At 43.1% G+C, this 22126-nt stretch overlaps 1 long non-coding RNA gene across 1 annotated transcript; it reads right to left on the minus strand.

Annotated features, from left to right (window-relative positions):
• Window positions 1–4318: 4318 nt before the first annotated feature.
• On the minus strand, window positions 4319–6886 carry LOC120963903 (uncharacterized). The gene is made up of 4 exons (XR_005755592.3): window positions 6643–6886; window positions 6336–6554; window positions 5543–5611; window positions 4319–4534 (listed from the first exon to the last, which is right to left on the minus strand). It is a non-coding gene; the product is annotated as an uncharacterized lncRNA (long non-coding RNA).
• Window positions 6887–22126: the final 15240 nt, after the last annotated feature.

The following is a 22126-nucleotide window of genomic DNA, read 5'->3' on the forward strand; positions in this document are numbered from 1 at the left end:
TATCTTGAATCTTTCAGATCTGAATATTCATACCACAATTAAGAAGAATAACATTGAAATTATGCCAAGTAGCATTGCACATCAAAAATTCTGTTTTTATCATTTACCTACTCGAGGACGAGCACGAATTAAACTTGGGGATGCTTGATACGTCTCCAACGTATCTATAATTTTTAATTGCTCCATGCTATATTATCTTCTGTTTTGGACATTATTGGGCTTTATTATACACTTTTATATTATTTTTGGTACTAACCTATTAACCGGAGGCCCAGCCCAGAATTGCTGTTTTTGCCTATTTCAGAGTTTCGCAGAAAAAGAATATCAAACAGAGTCCAAACGGAATGAAACCTTCGGGAACGTGATTTTTTGAACGAACGTGATCCAGAGCACTTGGACCCTACGTCAAGACTTCAACCAGGAAGCCACAAGGTAGGGGGCGCGCCCTCCACCCTCGTGGGCCCCACGTTGCTCCACCGACGTACTCCCTCCTATATATACCTACGTACCCCCAAACTAGCAGATACGGAGCCAAAAACCTAATTCCACCGCCGCAACCTTCTGTACCCGTGAGATCCCATCTTGGGGCCTGTTCCGGAGCTCCGCCGGAGGGGCATCGATCACGGAGGGCTTCTACATCAACACCATAGCCCCTCCGATGAAGTGTGAGTAGTTTACCTCAGACCTTCGGGTCCATAGTTATTAGCTAGATGGCTTCCTCTCTCTTTTTGGATCTCAATACAATGTTCTCCCCCTCTCTTGTGGGGATCTATTCGATGTAATCTTCTTTTGCGGTGTGTTTGTTGAGACTGATGAATTGTGGGTTTATGATCAAGTTTATCTATGAACAATATTTGAATCTTCTAAATTCTTTTATGTATGGTTGGTTATCTTTGCAAGTCTCTTCGAATTATCAGTTTGGTTTGGCCTACTAGATTGATCTTTCTTGCAATGGGAGAAGTGCTTAGCTTTGGGTTCAATCTTGCGGTGTCCTTTCCCACTGACAGTAGGGGCAGCAAGCCACGTATTGTATTGTTGCCATCGAGGATAACAAGATGGGGTTTATATCATATTGCATGAGTTTATCCCTCTACATCATGTCATCTTGCTTAAAGCATTACTCTGTTCTTATGAACTTAATACTCTAGATGCATGCTGGATAGCGGTCGATGTGTGGAGTAATAGTAGTAGATGCAGGCAGGAGTCGGTCTACTTGTCTCGGACGTGATGCCTATATACATGATCATACCTAGATATTCTCATAACTATGCTCAATTCTGTCAATTGCTCAACAGTAATTTGTTCACCCACCGTAAAATACTTATGCTCTCGAGAGAAGCCGCTAGTGAAACCTATGGCCCCCGGGTCTATTTTCCATCATATTAATCTTCCAACACTTAGCTATTTCCGTTGCCTTTGATTTTTCTTTTATTTTACTTTGCATCTTTATCACAAAAATACCAAAAATATTATCCTATCATATCTATCAGATCTCACTCTCGTAAGTGACCGTGTAGGGATTGACAACCCCTTATCGCGTTGGTTGCGAGGATTTATTTGTTTGTGTAGGTGCGAGGGACTCGTGCGTGGCCTCCAACTGGATTGATACCTTGGTTCTCAAAAACTGAGGGAAATACTTACGCTAGTTTGCTGCATCACCCTTTCCTCTTCAAGGGAAAACCAACGCAGTGCTCAAGAGGTAGCACTGATGCGCGAGTGCCTGTTGGGCCAGCCCGCTAGCGCTGTAGCTGCTACACTGAGATTGGGCCTTAGCAGTTGCTGCCTCGTGCGTGCGCGATAGGTAGGGAATGGGTCAGTCGGCTGTTGGGTTAGAATAGGTTGGGATAGGTTTTAATATTTATGAAATTGCAGAAATGACTTTGGCTCCAAAGCAATGATCCAAGTCATTTTATAACAATACCAGGGCATCCACAAAAACAAATTTAGTTATATACAACATAGTGAACATTTTTCCATTCCAAACTATTTAGATAAAATAAATATAATATTTTCATAAACTTTAATTTGACACTTATAAAATGTTCCATAAATTATTTTTGAACTTCGGAGAAAAATGCAAATAACATTTAAATCATTTCCAACTCTTGAAGGAGTCATGTTATCTTCTCTCATAAAATAATATTTTTGAGTTGGAATTGTTTTAAATGTTCAACATCCAAATGAGAGAATTTTCAATGATTCACTAATATTTTTCTTTGAGGAAGTCAGGTCATCCTCTCTCATATCCAATTTGAAACACTTGTGAATATTCTCAAAGTTCAAAATAAGATCGAGAAGAATATTCGGGAAAGTCATCTTATTCCCTCAAATTTGAATATTTAATAAATCCAAAATAAGAAACAAATGAATAGTTGGGAATGTCCTTTTATTCCCTCTCATTTATTATTCATTTAACATTCCAAAAGTTTCAAGCCAAAATTAACTAACAACAAGCAACGCAAGCAAGTTTTCAATAAACCTATTTAAATAATTAACATTCCAAAATTTAGAATTTTTTGGCATGTTACAAATCTACCACCCTTAAAATGAATCTCATCCTCGAGATTCAAAGAGGCTAGAAAGAAAAGGTCAGGGTTGGGGTCCCCTTGAATATCCATTGATCCTTCGAGAGTCTGGGGCACTACCACCCTTAAAATCAAAGTCACCGGGTCTTCAAGAATGTTGTTCCTTCGATGACATCCTCGAAATATAAGTCATACACTCCTTTGTGATCTTGATTGGATCCTTTGCAAAGAAGTGGTCTTCCAAATCCTGGGCCTTCATGGCTGATAGGTCATACACAAATACTAAACAACATCGGTTCTCTCATGGGGGTCATCAAGAATACTCCCTTCGGGGTTCCTACAGAAAACTATCCTGGCTTATTCTCACCCTATAACCTACTATTGGAAATGGGTGCCTTCTACAAGGGTTAAACATCCTACCATTCTAAGGTTTAGGCTTAACATCGTCTCTCTCTACTATAGGTAAGTCACTCTAGATTTACCATCCCACATAGCAAGAGCGAATAATAAGAGTAAGTCGTCATGGTGATCAATCCATTCCGCACCCAAATCATTACCTTGTACATGGTTTAGTAAATCTCACATTCTAACACTCGGGCATCCTCACAAGCATTGCAGAAACTTCTCTTACTCATGAACTAGGTTCGGATAAATCCACTATTTCTGCATGCCAAACAAATCAACTATCGTTCCTTTGAACTCTTAGGGTTGCGTCAACTACCAATAAATGTCTACTGATGAACTATAGCTTCCTCCAAGTTTCTTCCTTCAGCAAGATTGTGCTTGCTTCTTGGTGGATCCTGGCGTCCATGGCCTAGCTTGAACTCATCCCTAAGTTGCATCCATCTTCACTCCAATCTCGGGATTTGCAAGCAATGTAGTAACTCCTTTGGTGTGGGTCTTGGGTTTAGGAGAGATAGGTTGGAGAAAGAGATAGATACCCATACAAACATCATACTAGTTTTCAAAATAAGTTTTGAGGTGCGTTGTCAGTAAAACAGACACAATGACAGCTCACAAAACGCATCTAACGATATACGTATATACAAATCTTGTATCTTCAAGGTCTTCAACGTTTATAGCTTTTGTCTTGCATCAACGAAGAAATCTTCATAACACCAAGTCTTCTCATAGCTTGCTATTCTTGAATCTTGAAGCATATAAATAGGTATGGGTCTATAACAATGCAAACTTATTCTACTCGCAAAATAAATCGAAAAGCACATCACACAACATCAATCAATAAAAGCACAAAAGTCACACCACACAAGCAAATCCTAAAGGTAAGTTCATATCCACAAGAGATATGATCTCATCATACTACGCATGAATCGTTTATTGAACTTAAATTAGTAGTAGTGGTCTGAATCTAAGCTTTGCCCTTCTCGTGTGAATTAACCATGAAGATCATCTAGCAATCTAAAAGTTAGTACTTCCAGAGTCACGCAAAAATACTTGTTATTGAATTCCTTCACTACTCATTGTAGCATTGCTTCCCAAACATTACATCCTCGGTGACAGGGACAAATGGGGTTACTATAGGATGGGCAGCTACTTTAAGACAATATAGGAAGCTTAGAATATGAATAGTAGATGAGAAGTATGAGTATGATAGTAAGTGATCAAGAAGTGATAAAATAATTTGTTCCTATGGTTTTTCCTAGTCCATTCTAAGGGTTACGACCTACAGTCAACATGGGCTCTGATACCATCTGTAACGACCCGAACCTGGTAAGATTCGATGTCTCTGTGCTCGCTGTGCTAGTCCCTGGATCAATAGCTAGCACACACAGTACAAGTTGTAATATCAAGAATAAACCACATGTCACAATATTACATCGTAGATCCAGAATTTGATATAATACATATCTGCATAGCTCAAGCTAGCATACAAACAAAATACAGCGGAAAAGCAAATAAAATCTTCATGAAGTCCATCAACACCATAGGCAAATGTCGAGTATAGACATCGTAACCCTACATCGTATCACTCGCTCGTCATATAAAATCTGCAACATGAAATGTTGCAGCCACGAAGGGTCAATACTTTGAATGTATTGGAAAGTCACACAAGAATGATATAACAGACCTACATCTATATGCAAGTTATATCAAGAGGATAGTGTAATGGCTGTTTTGCAGAAAAAGCTAATTTTCCCTAATAGCTACACAATAGTCAAATTTTAATTATGTCTTGCTACAATTAAACACATATGATTGCATTGGGCACTCCAATTCCAACCAATCCCAATTATTAAGTTTCCCACTCAATTTTTATTAAAGTATCATCTGTCAAGATCATCCAACAACTGTAATGGCATGGTGGCTCAAATTTGTCCATAACCGGTGACACGGCTAATCATGATTAGTTTATACACTCTGCAAAGGTTTGCACACATTACCCACTAGACTCAACCCAAAGATTGAGACAAAGTCTTTCAGGAGCAGTCGCCTAGTCCCACAGGAGGCCCATCCCAACTATCACAACTACATCTGCTGGCACATCTGGGTGAGGTTTCCGCAACTGATCAACTAAGCCAGAGCCCATATTAGCGAGTGGTTGTACATGGAAGCTACTAGTCACTAAGTCTGTCTGAATTTTTTATGCCTGGACGGCACCCACTTACATTCAGAGGGTATAAACCACGATGTTCTTCAAACCACCCAGCAATACCATTCGGGCGCACTTAGCCATGGTCCATGTCCTTAGAAAAGAAACAATAAACCATGATGCAACCCTCTTCGTCCAGAGGTGAATTATATATGTTATGTTTCTACTCAAATTATATTATATATAGTCCTCACATAATCTCGATGCATACACGAACCAATCCCCGTCTACATAGCATAGCAAGAATACACTACCACGATCTACAATAAGGCCATACTAAGCTGAATCTCAATAGCACTAACATGCTACCATAAGATTCCTACACATGCATAATATAGTAGTGTGATATATATAACTACATGCATAGAAAAATAATAGGATGAAGGATGATCAGGGTGTAACTTGCCTGGTATATTGGATGAAGTTCGTCGCACTCACAATTCCTTATAATTCTACTCGGCACGCTTCGACCAATCTATCGTTAACGAAAGAACTCAATTCAATAACCATGCCTTATATAAGAACCAAAGAATAACAAAAACAAATATGGCAAGGTTGAACAAAATAAATAAAATAGGCTCAATATATAATATAGGTTTTATAGTACTATAGTGTGACAGGGTGAAGGAATGAACTCCAAAGAGTTAATGAATGATGAAATATTGTTATGCAAGAGTATATATGAGATAGTATGGAACAGGGTAAACGGTATAAGGAGGAACACACATGGTGTTTAACAGATCACATATGACACGCAAGTTATATTGGAATGAAGTTTGAAGTCAAAACATTTCAGAAAGTATTTGAATTTGAAGTGTACTTGCTATGAACAGAAATTATTTGGTTCAGGTGTTCAAATGCAAAAGGAATGAATTGAATAGGTGTTTCAGTTCACCGGATATGATCAAAAGAAGGTATGAGTTCAAATTTGAATAAACTCATATTTGAAGAGTGAAAAAGTGTGAAACTTGGTTCTACAGGATTCTCTTGATCAATATGAGTTCACAGGAAAAAAAATCACCTAAATTGGATATACAAAAAAAAGATATAGCTAAAAGAAGTTTTAAGTGAAATCTGCAAAAAAACCAAAAGAGAAACCCTGTTCTGGAAATACTGTACCGACGCTGTATCATTTACTTTAGCATGCGCCACGTGTCATCACATGCTTGGTCCAGGTGAAAAACTCCGCGCGCGCTTACCAGAAATATAGGAAGCTGGCGGCGGCTTCTGGATCGATCTTGGTGACTTCTCCTGTGCTCCTCCGGGCAGCAAAGAGGTCCGGAAGGTTAGGCTTGATGCGGCAGAAACATTGCAGTGCTTGGTGGAGGCGTGCGCTTGCTCAAGCGGTCATGGCGAGCAGAAGCTTCAGGAGCGGAACTCCGGCGAGATCAGTTTGGTTGGGGCTCGAATCAAAGGATCTGCGAAGGGGGAAATATGGTCATGGAGAAGCGGTACATCTAGGAGATTGTGAGGATGAACAAAGGGGGCAGGGGACGGCTTACTTACGATGACACCGACCGGAAAAGGGAGCTCGGGCAGCGAATATGGGGTGCTCTGTTTGCTCGTAATCGAGCTCTACCTCGAGGGATTTGCACGGGAATTGTACGAGGGGAGCGAGAGGTATCTCTCGGTGTCCATGTATTGGAGAGAGGGGTTCGAATCGCGTAGATCACGAGGAGCCTGATTCGGCAGCGGCGGGCTCTGTCGTGCGAGACAAGGAGATCGAGCAGAGGTGGAAGAAGGACATGGGGTTGACGTGTCGGTCAAACAGAGGAGGGAAGAGAGGCTGGCAAGTGGGCCAGGTGAGTGACGCCACCGCTGATGTGCGAGTGGCTGTTGGGCCGGCCTGCTAGCGCTGCAGCTGCTACACTGCGGTTGGGACTGAGCAGTTGCTGCCTCGCGCACGGGCGATAGGTAGGGAATGGGCCAGTCGGCTGTTGGGTTAGAATAGGTCAGGGATAGGTTTTATTATTTATGAAATTAGAGAAATGACTTTGGCTCCAAAACAATGATCCAAATCATTTTATAAAAATACCAGGGAATCCACAAAAACAAATTTAGTTACATACAACATAGTGAACATTTTCCAGTCCAAAATACATATATAAAATAAATATAATATTTTCATAAACTTTAATTTAACACTTATAAAATGTTCCATAAATTATTTTTGAACTCCGAAGAAAAATGTAAATAACATTTAAATCATTTCCAACTCTTGAAGGAGTCATGTTAAAAAATTGATCTTAAAAGTGACTACTATCAAATACGCATCCAAGAAGGTGATGAATGGAAAACCGCATTTAAGACCAAATTTGGCTTATATGAATGGCTTGTTATGCCAATGGGTTTTTCCGAAGCACTCGGTACTTTCATGAGTCATGCATCGCCCCTACATTGGAGTATTTGTTGTGGTCTATTTTGACGATATTCTTGTATTTAGCAAATATCTTAAAGATCATGTCACCCATCTTTGAACCATGTTGCAAACTCTTAGAAAAGAGCGCCTTTATGCTAATATGGACAAATGCCTTTTTGGTGCTGATAAGCTTGTTTTCTTGGGTTTCGTTGTGTCTTCTAAGGGTGTTCATGTAGATGAATCTAAGATCAATGCTTTTAAAACTTGGCCCCAACCAACCAACTTGCAACAAGTGCGTAGTTTTCTTGGTTTAGCTGGTTTTTATCGTAGATTTGTGAAGGATTTTAGCACCATTGCTTTACTTTTACATGCTTTGAGTAAGAAAAATGTGCCATTTGTTTGGGGACCATCCGAAGATACCGCATTCAATGAGCTTAAGAATTTTCTTACACATGCTCCTTTGCTTGCATTACCCAACTTCGGTAAACCATTTGAGATTCATTGCGATGCTAGTGGTTATGGCATAGGAGGTGTGTTAATGCAAGAAAAGCGCCCCATCGCTTTCTTTAGTGAAGAACTTTCCGGAGCGCAACTCAATTAACCCATCTATGACAAAGAGCTATATGCTTTAGTGAGAGTCTTGCATGTTTGGGAACATTATCTCCGTCCTCATGAGTTCATTGTTCACACCGATCATGAAACACTTAAGTATCTTAAGGGTCAAACTAAGTTGAACAAGCGTCATGCTAAGTGAAGTGAATTCATTGAGTCATTTCCTTATATCATCAAGTATATTAAAGGTAAGGAAAATGTTGTGGCCGATGCTCGTTCCCGTAGATGCATGCTTGTTAATCAACTTGAATTGAAAGTCATAGGATTTGAGCACATAAAAGACTTGTATGCGCATGATCCTTCTTTTGCTATTCCTTATGCCAAGTGTTCGACACATACATGTTGGGAACGCTATTACATCAAAGATGATTATCTTATGAGAGCTAACAAACTTTGCATCCCCGAGTCTTCTCTTTGTTTGTTAGTTGTGCAAGAATCTCATGGAGGAGGACTAATGGGACACTTTGGACGTGACAAGACATTTGCTACGCTCTCCAAGAACTATTTTTGGCCCAAGATGTTCCGCGACGTCTCACGCTTCACGAACCGATGCTCTACATGTCGCAAAGCTAAGTCTAAAGCTCAATCTCATGGTCTTTATATGCCCATTCCAATTCCATATCACCCATGGGAGGATATTAGCATGGATTTTGTGCTTGGTTTGCCTAGAACTAGAAATGGAAAGGATTCCGTGTTTGTTGTTGTGGACCGATTCTCTAAAATGGAACATTTCATACCATGCAACAAGATAGATGATGCTTCACATGTTGCAAATCTTTTTTGCAGGGAAATCTTGTGCCTACATGGAGTGCCAAAGACGATTGTATCGGACCGCGACGTCAAGTTCTTGAGTTACTTTTGGAAGACCTGATGCACCAAGCTCGGAATCAAGCTCTTGTTCTCTTCGGCATACCATCCTCAAACCGACCGCCAAACGGAGGTCATGAACCAAATGCTCTCCACTCTCCTACGCGTCTTGATCAAGAATAACATCAAGGAGTAGGAAGAGTGCCTACCCATCGCCAAGTACGCCTACAACCGCACAAGACATTCGACTACCGACAAGTCCCCTTTCGAGGTCGTCTACGGTTTCAACCCGTTGTTCCCATTGGACATTCTTCCTCTACTAGTACAAGAGTGCATCAACATGGACACGAGTGCACGAGTCAACTATCTCAAGAAGTTGCATGAAGATACAAGCGACACCATCGAGCGTCAAGTATAACGACTCGCGACCAAGCTCAACTTAAACAAGCAACCCATGATATTCAACATTGGAGATCTCGTGTGGCTACACCTTCGCCAGGACCGCTTCCCCAACGAATGCAAGTCCAAACTTCTACCACGAGCCGATGGACCCTTCAAGGTGCTAGCAAGCTACAACAATAACGCTTACAAGATCGACCTCCCGCGCGACAAGTACAACGTGAGCAACATCTTCAATGTCATCGATCTAGCTCCCTACCATCATGATGAAGATTTCGATCCGAGGTTGGATCTTTCCCAAGGGGTGGGGGAGATGATGCGGAGCATCCCAAGGTCATCCCCATGGACCTACCTATGTCTCCCACGACACCACTTGGACCAATGACAAGAGCTCGAGCAAAGGCTAACGAAGATAAGTTGAACTCGCTCCTCTACGAATTACCACTCTCTACATATGAGACATGGCTACTACCTCAAGCGGACACCCTATGCGTGATCAGGTACTTGGAGGAAGGCCATGGAGCAGCTACCACTGGTACGCGTCGGTGCTATACAAATGGTTTTTAACCCCTTTCCGCGACGACATTTGGAACCGTCGCCAAGTGAGTGTGGGCGATAGGGGGTCCTTCCCACACGATCCAGAAATCGTCGGGGATAGCCTCCTGGGACACCAAATGAGCTCGTGTGCAATCGAGCGAGGCATCGAAACCCAATCATTTCTGTAGGTATGTACATCCCACACGGTGAATCATAGAAAAACATTTCCATAGGCATGTACATCCCACACAGTGAATCCCAGAAAAACATTTCCGTTGGTATGTATATCACACACAGTCAATCCAAGGAATACATTTACGTTCTTATGTACATCCCACACAGTCAATTCAGGGAAAATGTTTCTGTTCGTATGTACATCCCACACAGTTTTATGTATACGCTCGTGTATGAAAGGTCTAACTATCACACACGCTCTGCCTTGGTTAACTGTTTGCTTTCATGAACTACATCACACATGATTTGATGTAGAAAACTGTGTGGCATTGGGCTATCCATCACAAGCGCTTTTACTGCCAGAACCGTCTGAAAAGTTCCATGACCGTCTGTTCTCTTTTTATTTTTGCCTGTAATTTATTATTCGAATTGGAAATTTTGAAATATGAAACGTGCAATTCAAATTCTCAGCACAATGGTTCAACAACGAATCCATAAATAAAATTGCCAATACAATATGTTCAGTAATTACAGGATTAGGCAGCAATTAACTATGATGAACCACAATACTTAAAGGTGGTAAAGGTGACGAGACAAGTATAAATCATTTTGACTGCCGACAGTGTTGAAGAAGCGGAATGCCCATAATGTGCCTTCCTGCATGCCATAGGCACGAACCACTTTTGTCCAACCCCTTTTGACAATCGCCCGCCCATCCTTCACCGCTTTCAGGAAGACTTCTAGAGCATTATCATGGTAGCATGAATTATATACTTTAACCTTAGTTGCCTCCACTCCGGTCACGTAGTATGCAAGGTAATTATCAGTAAATAGCTTCGGAAACCACTGAAAAGAGTAAAATATCAGATACTGGGGTCTAATAGAGTAACTTGTTGTGGGTAGGGGGAAAAGGCAACACATTACTTACCATCCTAAAGTTCACTATTGCCTTCGACAAAGTGTAAATAAAGAGCTTAATTCCAATCACCCGTTTCTTTCGCCTAACAATCTTTCTTAGTTTCCTCTCTTGACGCTTGTTCATGAATATCTCATTACCCCATACGCAAAAGGGATCAAAGCGTGTATCACGTGTTAGGCATGTTTACTACAACATGCTTAATACATCGACCGTACAAAACATAGCCATTAATTGCAACTGGTATTGGTAAGATTGAACTGGTGAGTACATACTTGGTAAGTCCTAAGAGGTAGTTGCTGGGGCACTTTATCTTGGCCAGAGCCCGCCCAAAGTCAGCGGCGGCGGAGGCGAGATGTTCCTCCGGGTCAAAGCGTGGATCAGTGCCACCGACATGTGTACCTACAGGCAACCAGTAAATGGTAGAAGTTAAACTGCAATTGCACAAATGATGTGAAATATTGTAAGACATGGGATGCAGCTAACCTCGACGGCAAACAACAGCATCGGCCATTATGACCCTGCATAAGTACATGGATAGGCATGTTAAGTAAAGCAGGGTTAGCATCCACCAAAACTAGCAAATGGGCATCATCTCTAGTATATCTTCATTGCGGAGAGTAGCATGGTAGCAAATGGACAGATTAAAAAATGGATACAACTGTTAATTGCAACAGGCTTAACAACATCCTAAGTCATATTTTGTAAGTTTGTAGCCACTGAAATACTACTGTTTAAAAATGGATTCAACTGCTAATTGCAACAGGCTTAATAGACATTGAAACCGGTACTGATAAAAATGCAATTGGCATAGCTAAACATCACAAGGCAGGTGCTGCCAGAGCAGAGAATGGCCCAGCTGTCTATACAAAGGTAGGGAAAGTAGCAAAAATGTGTTAGGCGTGTTTACTAGAACATGCTTAATACATCGACCATACAGAACATAGCCATTAATTGCAACTGGTATTGGTAAGATTGAACAGGTGAAGTGCATACTTGGTAAGTCCTGAGAGGTAGTTGCTGGGGCACTTCATCTTGGGCAGAGCCCGCCTAAAGTTAGCGACGGCGGAGGCGAGTTGTTTCTCTGGGTCAAAGCGTGGATCAGTGCCACTGACATGTGTACCTACAGGCAACCAGTAAATGGTAGAAGTTAAACTGCAATTGCACAAATTATGTGAAATACTGTAAGACATGGGATGCAGCTAACCTTGACGGCAAACAACAACATCGGCCGTTATGACCCTGCGTAAGTACATGGACATGCATGTCAAGTACAACAGGGTTAGCATCCACTAAAAATAGCAAATGGGCAGCATCTCTAGTGATATCCTGAGTCATGTATTGTAAGTTTGTTGCTGGTATTGGTGAAATTGAGCTGGACACGGTAATATTTGAACATCACACAGTGTGCAGTACTGAAATAAACAAGGCACAAACATGCTTAATACATCAACCGTACAAATCATAGCCGTTGCAAGTGGTATTGGTAAGATCTAGCTGGTCAGGTCTTACCTATTAAGTCTTGGGGGGTAGTCGCTGGGGGACTTCATCTGGGTCAGAGCCTGCACCATGTCGGCGGCGGCGGAGGCGAGGTGTTCCTCCGGATCAACACGCACAGCGGCCATCACGCCATGGACCGCCATCAGTTCCTGACGGTGGGGATTTGGAGGCATGATGATGTTTCGAGTATATAGCAAAAACCTACCACATTACAGGCTACTGCTACAAAAAACTAACATTTTTCTTCATTTTTCAAAAATATACGACAAAATTGGTTCGCTGTTCCAAAAAAAACCCTAATGGCTAAGTAGTTAAATTTTAAGCTAGATTATGACAGCTCGGACCTACTTGTCAGGTTAACCGTTACGTTGACTGTTGACAGGTTATCACACGTGGGGCCAAAATATTAAAAAAAGCAATCGGGCCCCTATAAAAAAATACAAAAAGCAATCGGGTCCTCGCTAGCGAGCTCGTCGCCGGAGCCGACGTGCTGGTCTACCGCTGTTGCTATGGCCGTGGCTGCGGCGGCCATGGCCAGCAGCAAGCAACAGCTGCTCGCAGCTGGAGACATCCCGTGGGTCTCCCGTCCAGCGCCTACTGCCACCGCCGCTCGGATCCGCTCGGCCGCTGCCTAAAAGCCGTCACGCTGCTATGTTTCGCCAGAATCCAGAGCCATGCACAGGGTGTGGACCGAAGTTTCGGCCGCTGCTGCTGCTCTCCATTGCCGCCCGCCGCAACTACTGCCCTCCACTGCCGCCCGCCGCCGCCGCTGCTATTCTCCACTGCCGCCCACCGCCGCCGCTGCTCTTCGTTGCTGCCCATCTCCGCCGCCGCTGCTGTCGCAGCCGCCACTGCGGGCTCATTGCTGTGTCGGTAGCCTCGCCATGGCCATCCATGAACGCATGCGGCCGTGGGAAGCCTGATATGGCCAGGGCCCGAGCCGGCGAGCTCATCCTCCCCTCCCGACAGCCTGAAGTGCACCTTCTCCCCCACCCTGCCTCCCCTCCCGATGGCCTCAGACGCGGCTCTCCTCGATGACGGCAATTGACATAGGAAAATAAGGTCACCGGTGCTAGGGAAGAAGGGGCAAGGAAGAAGCTGACATGTGGGCCCACTTGTCATAACGTCAGACTTAACGGTCAAACAAACATGTGGACCTGCCATGTCATAATCCGATCAAGTTTTAATCACTGAGTAATTAGTGTTTTTTGGAACAGCCAACCAATTTTGTGGTAGATTTTTGAAAGATTAAGAAAAGTGGTAGTTTTTTGTAGCAGTAGCCTGTAATGTGGTAGTTTTTTTCTATATACTCAGGATGTTTCGCAGGCGCCATTTAAGCAATCAGGCCGGGGCCGTGATAGAGATCGGTGGGTTACCTGACTCGATCTGAGCAGAACGTAGATGTGGTTGGAGCTGTGGTTGCGATGGCGGCGGTTTGAGATGCCGGTAGGGGGAGGCGCGAGGGGGGGATACTGAGGGTGGGGATGTGGTTGGAGGAATAAATTCTGAAATCGCACACCTAATGAAAATTTCGCTACAAAACTGGAAACTTGGGCGGGGGAAACACACAACGCAGACGAAGCGCATAGAATACTCATGTGCGAGAAAAAAGAAAGTTGGCAGTTCCCGTCTCCAAAAAAATGTACACGTGTACTTGATTTTTTTCAGTCAATGGTATGCCTGGTTTGTTAGGAAACATCGCACAGGTAACTGACTTATGGGTAATTAACGGAAAAAAAGCAGACGGGTACGCCATAGAAACCGTGTGTTTTGTGATATTCTAATGATTAACGCAAAAATAACGCACACGGGCACACATGCTAATTAACGCTCAAAGCCCTCAAAGGATGCTCTTACCGACATTGTACGTTAATACTACAAACTTAAAGTACTACTGTTAATTTGCTCTAAAACTACAAATTTAACTACTTCTCACATGCTGCCATCGGGGCATGCTGGCCAGACGTCGGCGTTCTCCTTCCCAGCCTTGTAGGCGGCAGCCCACCATGCTTCGATCTCCACCAAGCTCTCCTCACCACGGTGTGCGACCTCTTTTTTCTTGCGGCGGCGGGACTCTCTTTTTTGACTGTTTTCTGCCTTTTCCGCTCCTTCTGTGAGGCTTTGGCCGCCTCTAGATCCACCACTCATTCGGCCATGGCAGCCTCAAAGTCCGCCCATGTAACTATCTGGCCGCCGGCGGCGATGAACTTGGCCGGGCGAGATGCCATCGCTTCCTTACCCTGTGTGCGGTCGCGGGCGGCGAGGAACGCGGCGCGGCGGGATGCCATCGCTTCCTTACCACTTACTGTGCACCGCGGTGCCATGGACGGCGCCTGCAGAGAGCTCTGGGACGGAGGGGCTAGGCATCCGTACAGTGAGGTGGTATTCAAGAGCTCAACGACAAACGACAACAGAAATTTGGCTTCTCTTACAATTCTGCTCGTTCATTATCGCACATAGTTCATCTGTGTCGCTTTCAAAAATGGTGTGCGCTGAGCCTGTTGTGTGTTGTGTTATGATAGGTCGGAACCCCACCCACGCGGATCGCGTGTGTGCACCGTAGGATGCACCGCAATCGACCGACAATCCACGTCCCTCACATCACACCCGTGCACCTGTAGTTGGATTGGATTTATATGCACTAAATGCCTAGAAAATGAACATAATCCGCTAAATATGGTAAATGAGCCCGAAAAAATGTCAAATTTGAACACGGTGATTTGCAGGGTGTATGTTCGTCGTAGAAAAAAAACTCCAGGGCAAAGAACGAAGAAAATTTGGATTCCCCTTCAATCTTGGTGATTTCCCTCTCGAAAGTGTGGAACTTCTTTGGTGATGGTTCGATTTATGAAGGTCGTGCATGACGACATAAGCCAAACCTTCTCTAATTTTTACCAGTGCATGGTGAGGTCATACCATGGCACACCATAACAGGCGTCATGTTTTTCAAGCATTTATTTCATTCTTTCTATAGTTGAAAACCCAATAAACAAACGTTTGTGGTTGACTATTGCCACACATTTAATCGAAATATTTGTCCTTTCCTTGTAAAAGGCATGAGAATTTACTAAATGGCATGAGCATGGTTTTATAGGCCGTTCTTGTGCACCCTTTCGTGCACCGATTGTTTGAACTTGAATTATGTGCATTAATGCCTAGGAAATGCACATATGCCCCTAAATATGGCAAATGAACCCGGAAATGTGCCAAATTTGAACACGGTGATTTGCAGGTTGTATGTTCACCGTAGAAAAAAACTCATGGACAAAGGACAAAGGAAATTTGGACTCAATCTTGGTGATTTCCTCCTCGAAACCATGAAACTTCCCCGGCGATGGTTCGATTTATGAAAGGCGTGCATCACGACATAAGGAAAACACTCTCCAATTTTTACCAGGGCATGCTGAGGCCATACCATGGCACCATGCCAGGCGCCATGTTTTCCAACCATGTGTTTCATTTTTTGTATAGTTGTTAACCCAGTAAACGACATGTTTATGGTTGACTATTGCCACACATTTCCTTGAAATATCTGCCCAATCCTTGTAAAAGGCATGAGAATGTACTAAATAACATGAGCTTGGTTTTCCAGACCGTTCTTGTGCTCATGCACCGATTGTTCGAAACTAAATTATGTCCATTAATGCCTAGAAAATGCACATAATCCCCTAAATATGGTAATTGAGCCCGGAAAAATGTCAATTTTGAACACGTTGCATTTGATGCGGTATGTTGATCGTTGAAAAAAAATGAATGACAAACTAGGACGGAGATTTATATTCCCCTTCAATCTTGGGGATTTCCCTCTAGAAAGCATGGAACTTCCTGGGTGATGGTTCGATTTATGAAGGGTGTGCATGACGACATAAGCCAAACCTTCTCTAAATTTTACCAGTGCATGGTGAGGTCATACCATGGCACACCATAACAGGCGTCATGTTTTTCAAGCATTTATTTCATTCTTTCTATAGTTGAAAACCCAATAAACAAACGTTTGTGGTTGACTATTGCCACACATTTAATCGAAATATTTGTCCTTTCCTTGTAAAAGGCATGAGAATTTACTAAATGGCATGAGCATGGTTTTATAGGCCGTTCTTGTGCACCCTTTCGTGCACCGATTGTTTGAACTTGAATTATGTGCATTAATGCCTAGGAAATGCACATATGCCCCTAAATATGGCAAATGAACCCGGAAAAGTGCCAAATTTGAACACGGTGATTTGCAGGTTGTATGTTCACCGTACAAAAAAACTCGTGGACAAAGGACAAAGGAAATTTGGACTCAATCTTGGTGATTTCCTCCTCGAAACCATGAAACTTCCCCGGCGATGGTTCGATTTATGAAAGGCGTGCATCACGACATAAGGAAAACACTCTCCAATTTTTACCAGGGCATGCTGAGGCCATACCATGGCACCACGCCAGGCGCCATGTTTTTCCAACCATGTGTTTCATTTTTTGTATAGTTGTTAACCCAGTAAACGACATGTTTATGGTTGACTATTGCCACACATTTCCTTGAAATATCTGCCCAATCCTTGTAAAAGGCATGAGAATGTACTAAATAACATGAGCTTGGTTTTCCAGACCGTTCTTGTGCACCTTTTCATGCACCGATTGTTCGAAACTGAATTATGTCCATTAATGCCTAGAAAATGCACATAATCCCCTAAATATGGTAATTGAGCCCGGAAAAATGTCAATTTTGAACACGTTGCATTTGATGCGGTATGTTGATCGTTGAAAAAAAAGAATGACAAACTAGGACGGAGATTTATATTCCCCTTCAATCTTGGGGATTTCCCTCTAGAAAGCATGGAACTTCCTGGGTGATGGTTCGATTTATGAAGGGCGTGCATGACGACATAAGCCAAACCTTCTCAAATTCTTACCAGGGCATGGTGAGGTCATACCATGGCACCATGCTAGGCGTCATGTTTTTTAAGCGTATATTTCATTTTTTCTATAGTTGAAAACCCAACAAACAAACATTTGTGGTGGATTATTGCCACACATTTCATCGAAATATCTATCCATTCCTTGTAAAAGGCATGAGAATTTACTAAATGGCATGAGCATGGTTTTCCAGGCCGCTCTTGTGGACCCTTTCATGCACCGATTGTTTGAACTTGAATTGTGTGCATTAATGCCTAGGAAATGCGCATAATCCCCTAAATATGGCAAACGAACCCGGAAAAGTACCAAATTTGAACATGGTGATTTGCAGGTTGTATGTTCATCATAGAAAAAAACTCGTGGACAAAGGACAAAGGAAATTTGGATCCCCCTTCAATCTTAGTGATTTCCCCCTCGAAACCATGAAACTTCCTCGGTGATGGTTCATTTTATGAAAGGCGCGCATGACGACATTTTTACCAGGGCACGGTTTGGTCATACCATGGCACCACACCAGGCGTCATGTTTTCCAAGCATGTATTTCATTTTTGTATAGTTGTTAACCCAGTAAACGACGCGTTTATGGTTGACTATTGCCACACATTTCCTTGAAATATCTTCCCATTCCTTGTAAAAGGCATGAGAATGTACTAAATAACACGAGCATGGTTTTCCAAACCGTTTTTGTGCACCTTTTCATGCACCGATTGTTCGAATTTGAATTAATGCCTAGAAAATGCACATAATCCCCTAAATATGGTAAATGAGTTCGGAAAAATGTCAAATTTGAACACGTTGCATTTGCGGTGGTATGTTGATCGTTGGAAAAAACTGAATGACAAACTAGGACGAAAATTTGGATTCCCCTTCAATCTTAGTCATTTCACTCTCAAAAGCATTAAACTTCCTTGTTGATGGTTCGATTTATGAAGGGCGTGCATGACGACATAAATCAAACCTTCTCAGCTTTTAACCAGGGCACGGTGAGGCCATACCATGGCACCATGTCGGGCGTCATGTTTTTCAAGCACATATTTTATTGTTCTATAGTTGATAACCCAGTAAATGACGCGTTTGTGGTTGACTACTGCCATGCATTCCATTGAAATCTCTGCCCATTCCTTGTAAAAGGCTTGAGAAATTACTAAATACCACGAGTATGGTTTTTCCAGACCGTTCTTGTGCACCTTTTCAAGCACCAATTATTTGAATTTGAATTATGTGCATTAATGCCTACAAAATGCACATAATCCCCTAAATATTGTAAATGAACCCGGAAAAGTGTCAAATTTGAACACGGTGATTAGCAGGGTTTATGTTCATCATAGAAAAAAACTCATGGATAAAGGACAAAGAAAATTTGGATTCCCATTCAATCTCGATGATTTACTATCGCACACGATTCATCTCCGTCGCCTCTGCGAACCATGTGTGTTCACTCTTAAGTGGAGCAGCCAACGAACAACATTGGAGCGGGGTGGCTATTTATAGCCGGAGCCTTCCCTGATGGGAAATGACCAAAATGGACATGTGTGTCAACCAATGGCCGAACGACATGAGTCCAACAGTCGTAAATTGAGCACAACGGTAACATTCCTTGCAGAGAAAGAAATGCTAACTCCTTAGTCCGAAAGATATCTCCTGCAGACCGAAGAACTATGCCTTGTGCAGACAGGTAATAATTTAGAGTAGAAAGAAATTTATCTCATACTTGCATAGGTTTGGGCTAAGCATCACAAAGGGTCTAAGCTTTGATAACCTGTACCCATCTTAATAGTATGGAGGTCCTAAGACTCAAGAAAGAGAAGAAGAACAACAAACTGAATTCTACGTCTTCGCTTCGCCTTCGGTCTTCCTGGTCAATTTCCTTCAGACGACCTCCGAACGAATTGTTTCAAAGTGGCAATAGATCTTAAGGGGTCAACTTCTTCACATCAATCTTCTCGCTAGTTCGGCCTCGAGAGATATCACACAACATCTCTGTATCTCAAATATCCTTCGATGAAGTTCCTCGAACTTGACACCAAAGTTGGCATTCTTCCTTGGTACTGCATGTACTATTTCTCTCTTTGTGCACTAGCAAACAAATAAGTCCATGCCTGTTTCTGTCAACAATCTCCAAAACACAAGTGGGCAAGAATTGCACCAACAGGTGGCATCACTAGTCCCGTCAAACATCCATAACGGGTGCATCCGCTGCTGAAGAGGTTGGACTTTTTGGTCAATGGCTATTGCCATCCCATCTATGATGGTAAGGCTAGTATTCGTCAAACACCTCACCTAAGCGGCCAGGCGTGCCACATCGGGGTCATCTTTTTAGGCTAAACCCTTGGTCTCCAGCTAAATCATTTCTTCGGAGGATTCGGAGAGAAGGCTGGGAGCCCGGGCTGAGATGGATCGTGCAGAGTGACATGGGCCACATAGAACCATTCGGAGGCCCAAGTTTTAGTGTCCTCCCTAGGGGTGCCCGTGGGGTAGCCGTACCCACTATTCAGCAGATCTCGGTCGCGCCCAACTCGTGAAGCTTCCCCCCGCGGGAGCAAGGCATCAAGCAGAAGTACCTTCTCCCTAGGCTGAAGTGTTCATGGCATCCGAGGTACATCTCACAAAGGGCAACGAACCCCGATGTGTGAGGTGGTGGAGTCGATCCTGGAGAACTCGAGTAAGCCTTGAAGGAAAGGATGAATAGGAAACCTGAGGCCGTGAAGAAGGAAAGGAACAAAACATACCGACTCATTCCTATGGGGGATGGGGTGGCTGTCGGTATGCACCTGCTTGTCCATGGATATTAAGCCTGGGCAAGTGGAGGTTAGATCTAAATCCGGCAGATAGCCTTAGGTGACTAGCTGGTCCAGTTGGAGACGGGTGACAGAGCAGCTTCCCCATCACCGTGGAGGGGACACTGTGGGCGCCTGGAGGAGCCCGCATCGCTCACCATTTCTAGAACTCCAGAAGCTAGACTTTGAGGGAGGAGATCTATGTTGAGCTGCGAGAGGGGGGAAGGTCAAGATGTGTTTTGCCATAACTTTGAACTGGATACCTATTGAATAAAGCAAAAAGAGGTGATGCTTTGACGTCTGGCCATAAAGCGGCCCGATTCCCTAGATGGTGGAACAATCTAGGGAAAAGTATGGAAACAACGCCTGGTGGGACTAGGGTCCGAGGAGAACTCACCTATCAAGCCGAAGACTCCAAAACTGAGATGAAATTATGCATAGGAACTCGTCTGTCAAGCCAAAGCCTCCTAGGCAGAAGACATACATCCGAAGAAGATTATCGTCCTCGGTGTCGAAGACTAGTTGAAGGGCTACTGACAGTGTCCTGGACCAGGGGGTACCAACCTAGTTGGCTCATAGTCCATGGGCCGGGCTTATGGCCGACTGATCTCATAAAGGAAGGGCTTCAGAAGCCTCACAGCTTGGCGTGATCAAGAGGGACTCTGCCGAAGACTTGACATGTACTCCAAGCTCTACTTCGGCCGCCACCATGTGTAGCTATAGATTGACAACTAACTATGTGTAACCCTAGGTACCCCCCGACGTATATATAAGATGAGGGGTTTAGCCCGTAGGGGGTAGACACAATTACATCGACCTAGCCCTAGGGTTAGAACACAACTTACGATCTCGAGGTAGATCAAGTATGTACTCGATACACAATCATCAATACAATCAAAGCAGGACATAGGGTATTACGTCTTTGAGAGGGCCTGAACCTGGGTAAATACTGCCTCCTTCGTCCCTTGTTATCCATAGACCTGAGATCCATAGCTTGGGACCCCCTACCCCGAGGTCTGCCGGTTTTAGTACCGGCACATGTTAAAAAGTATGATCCAATTGCCTGGTTTGACACCGGGGTGCTCATGATTTATCTTAATGCGCTGAAGGCGGAGTCATGCCATGCTTACATAATTCAATGAGTAGGGATAACATTCGTTGAGCATCGTATATTTTGAAGAAGTAAGGATTATGTTCTTATATTCATGGATATTATTATGTTGATATTAATTACTTCATCATTTCTCAATATTTACATCGTAAAGAGATCACATTATAAACATGTTAGGTAGCATTCAACATCAAAAATTCTGTTTTTATCATTTACCTACTCGAGGACGAGCAGGAAATAACCTTGGGGATGTTGATACATCTCCAATGTATCTATAATTTTTTTATTGTTTCATGCTATTATATTACCGGCCTTATATACTTTATATGCAATTTTGTATCATTTTTGGGACTAACCTATTAACCTAGTGCCCAATGTCAGATGCTGCTTTTTTGCTTTTTTTGACATTTCAGAAAATCATTACCAAATGAAGTCCAAACATGATGAAATGTTACAGTGATTTTTCTGGACCAGAAGGGACCCTGGAACGTTCGGGGGGAGGCCAGAAGATCTACGGGAGAGTCAGAAGCTCACACGGTGCGCCCCAGGGGGCGTCGCCTGAACTTGTGGGTCCCATGTAGCTTCGTTTTACCTAATTCCACTTCCATAAGTTCCCATAAATCCCCTAACCAACAGAGAGCCACCCAGAAAAAAATTCGCCTATGCAAGCTTCTGTTTTTCCGTGAAGAGGTATTTTCTGGTACTCTACCGGAGGGGGAATCGATCACGGAGGGCTTCTACATCATCCTTGCTGCAACACGAATGATGTGTGAGAGTCTACCACAGACCTATAAGTCCATAGTTATTAGCTAGATGGCTTCTTCTTTCTCTCTGATCTTCAATACAATGTTGTCCTCAAAGATCTATTCGATGTAATCTTCTTTTACGGTGTGTTTGTT

The sequence above is a fragment of the Aegilops tauschii genome, chromosome 5, assembly GCF_002575655.3.
Source record: "Aegilops tauschii subsp. strangulata cultivar AL8/78 chromosome 5, Aet v6.0, whole genome shotgun sequence".
Taxonomy (NCBI): domain Eukaryota; kingdom Viridiplantae; phylum Streptophyta; class Magnoliopsida; order Poales; family Poaceae; genus Aegilops; species Aegilops tauschii.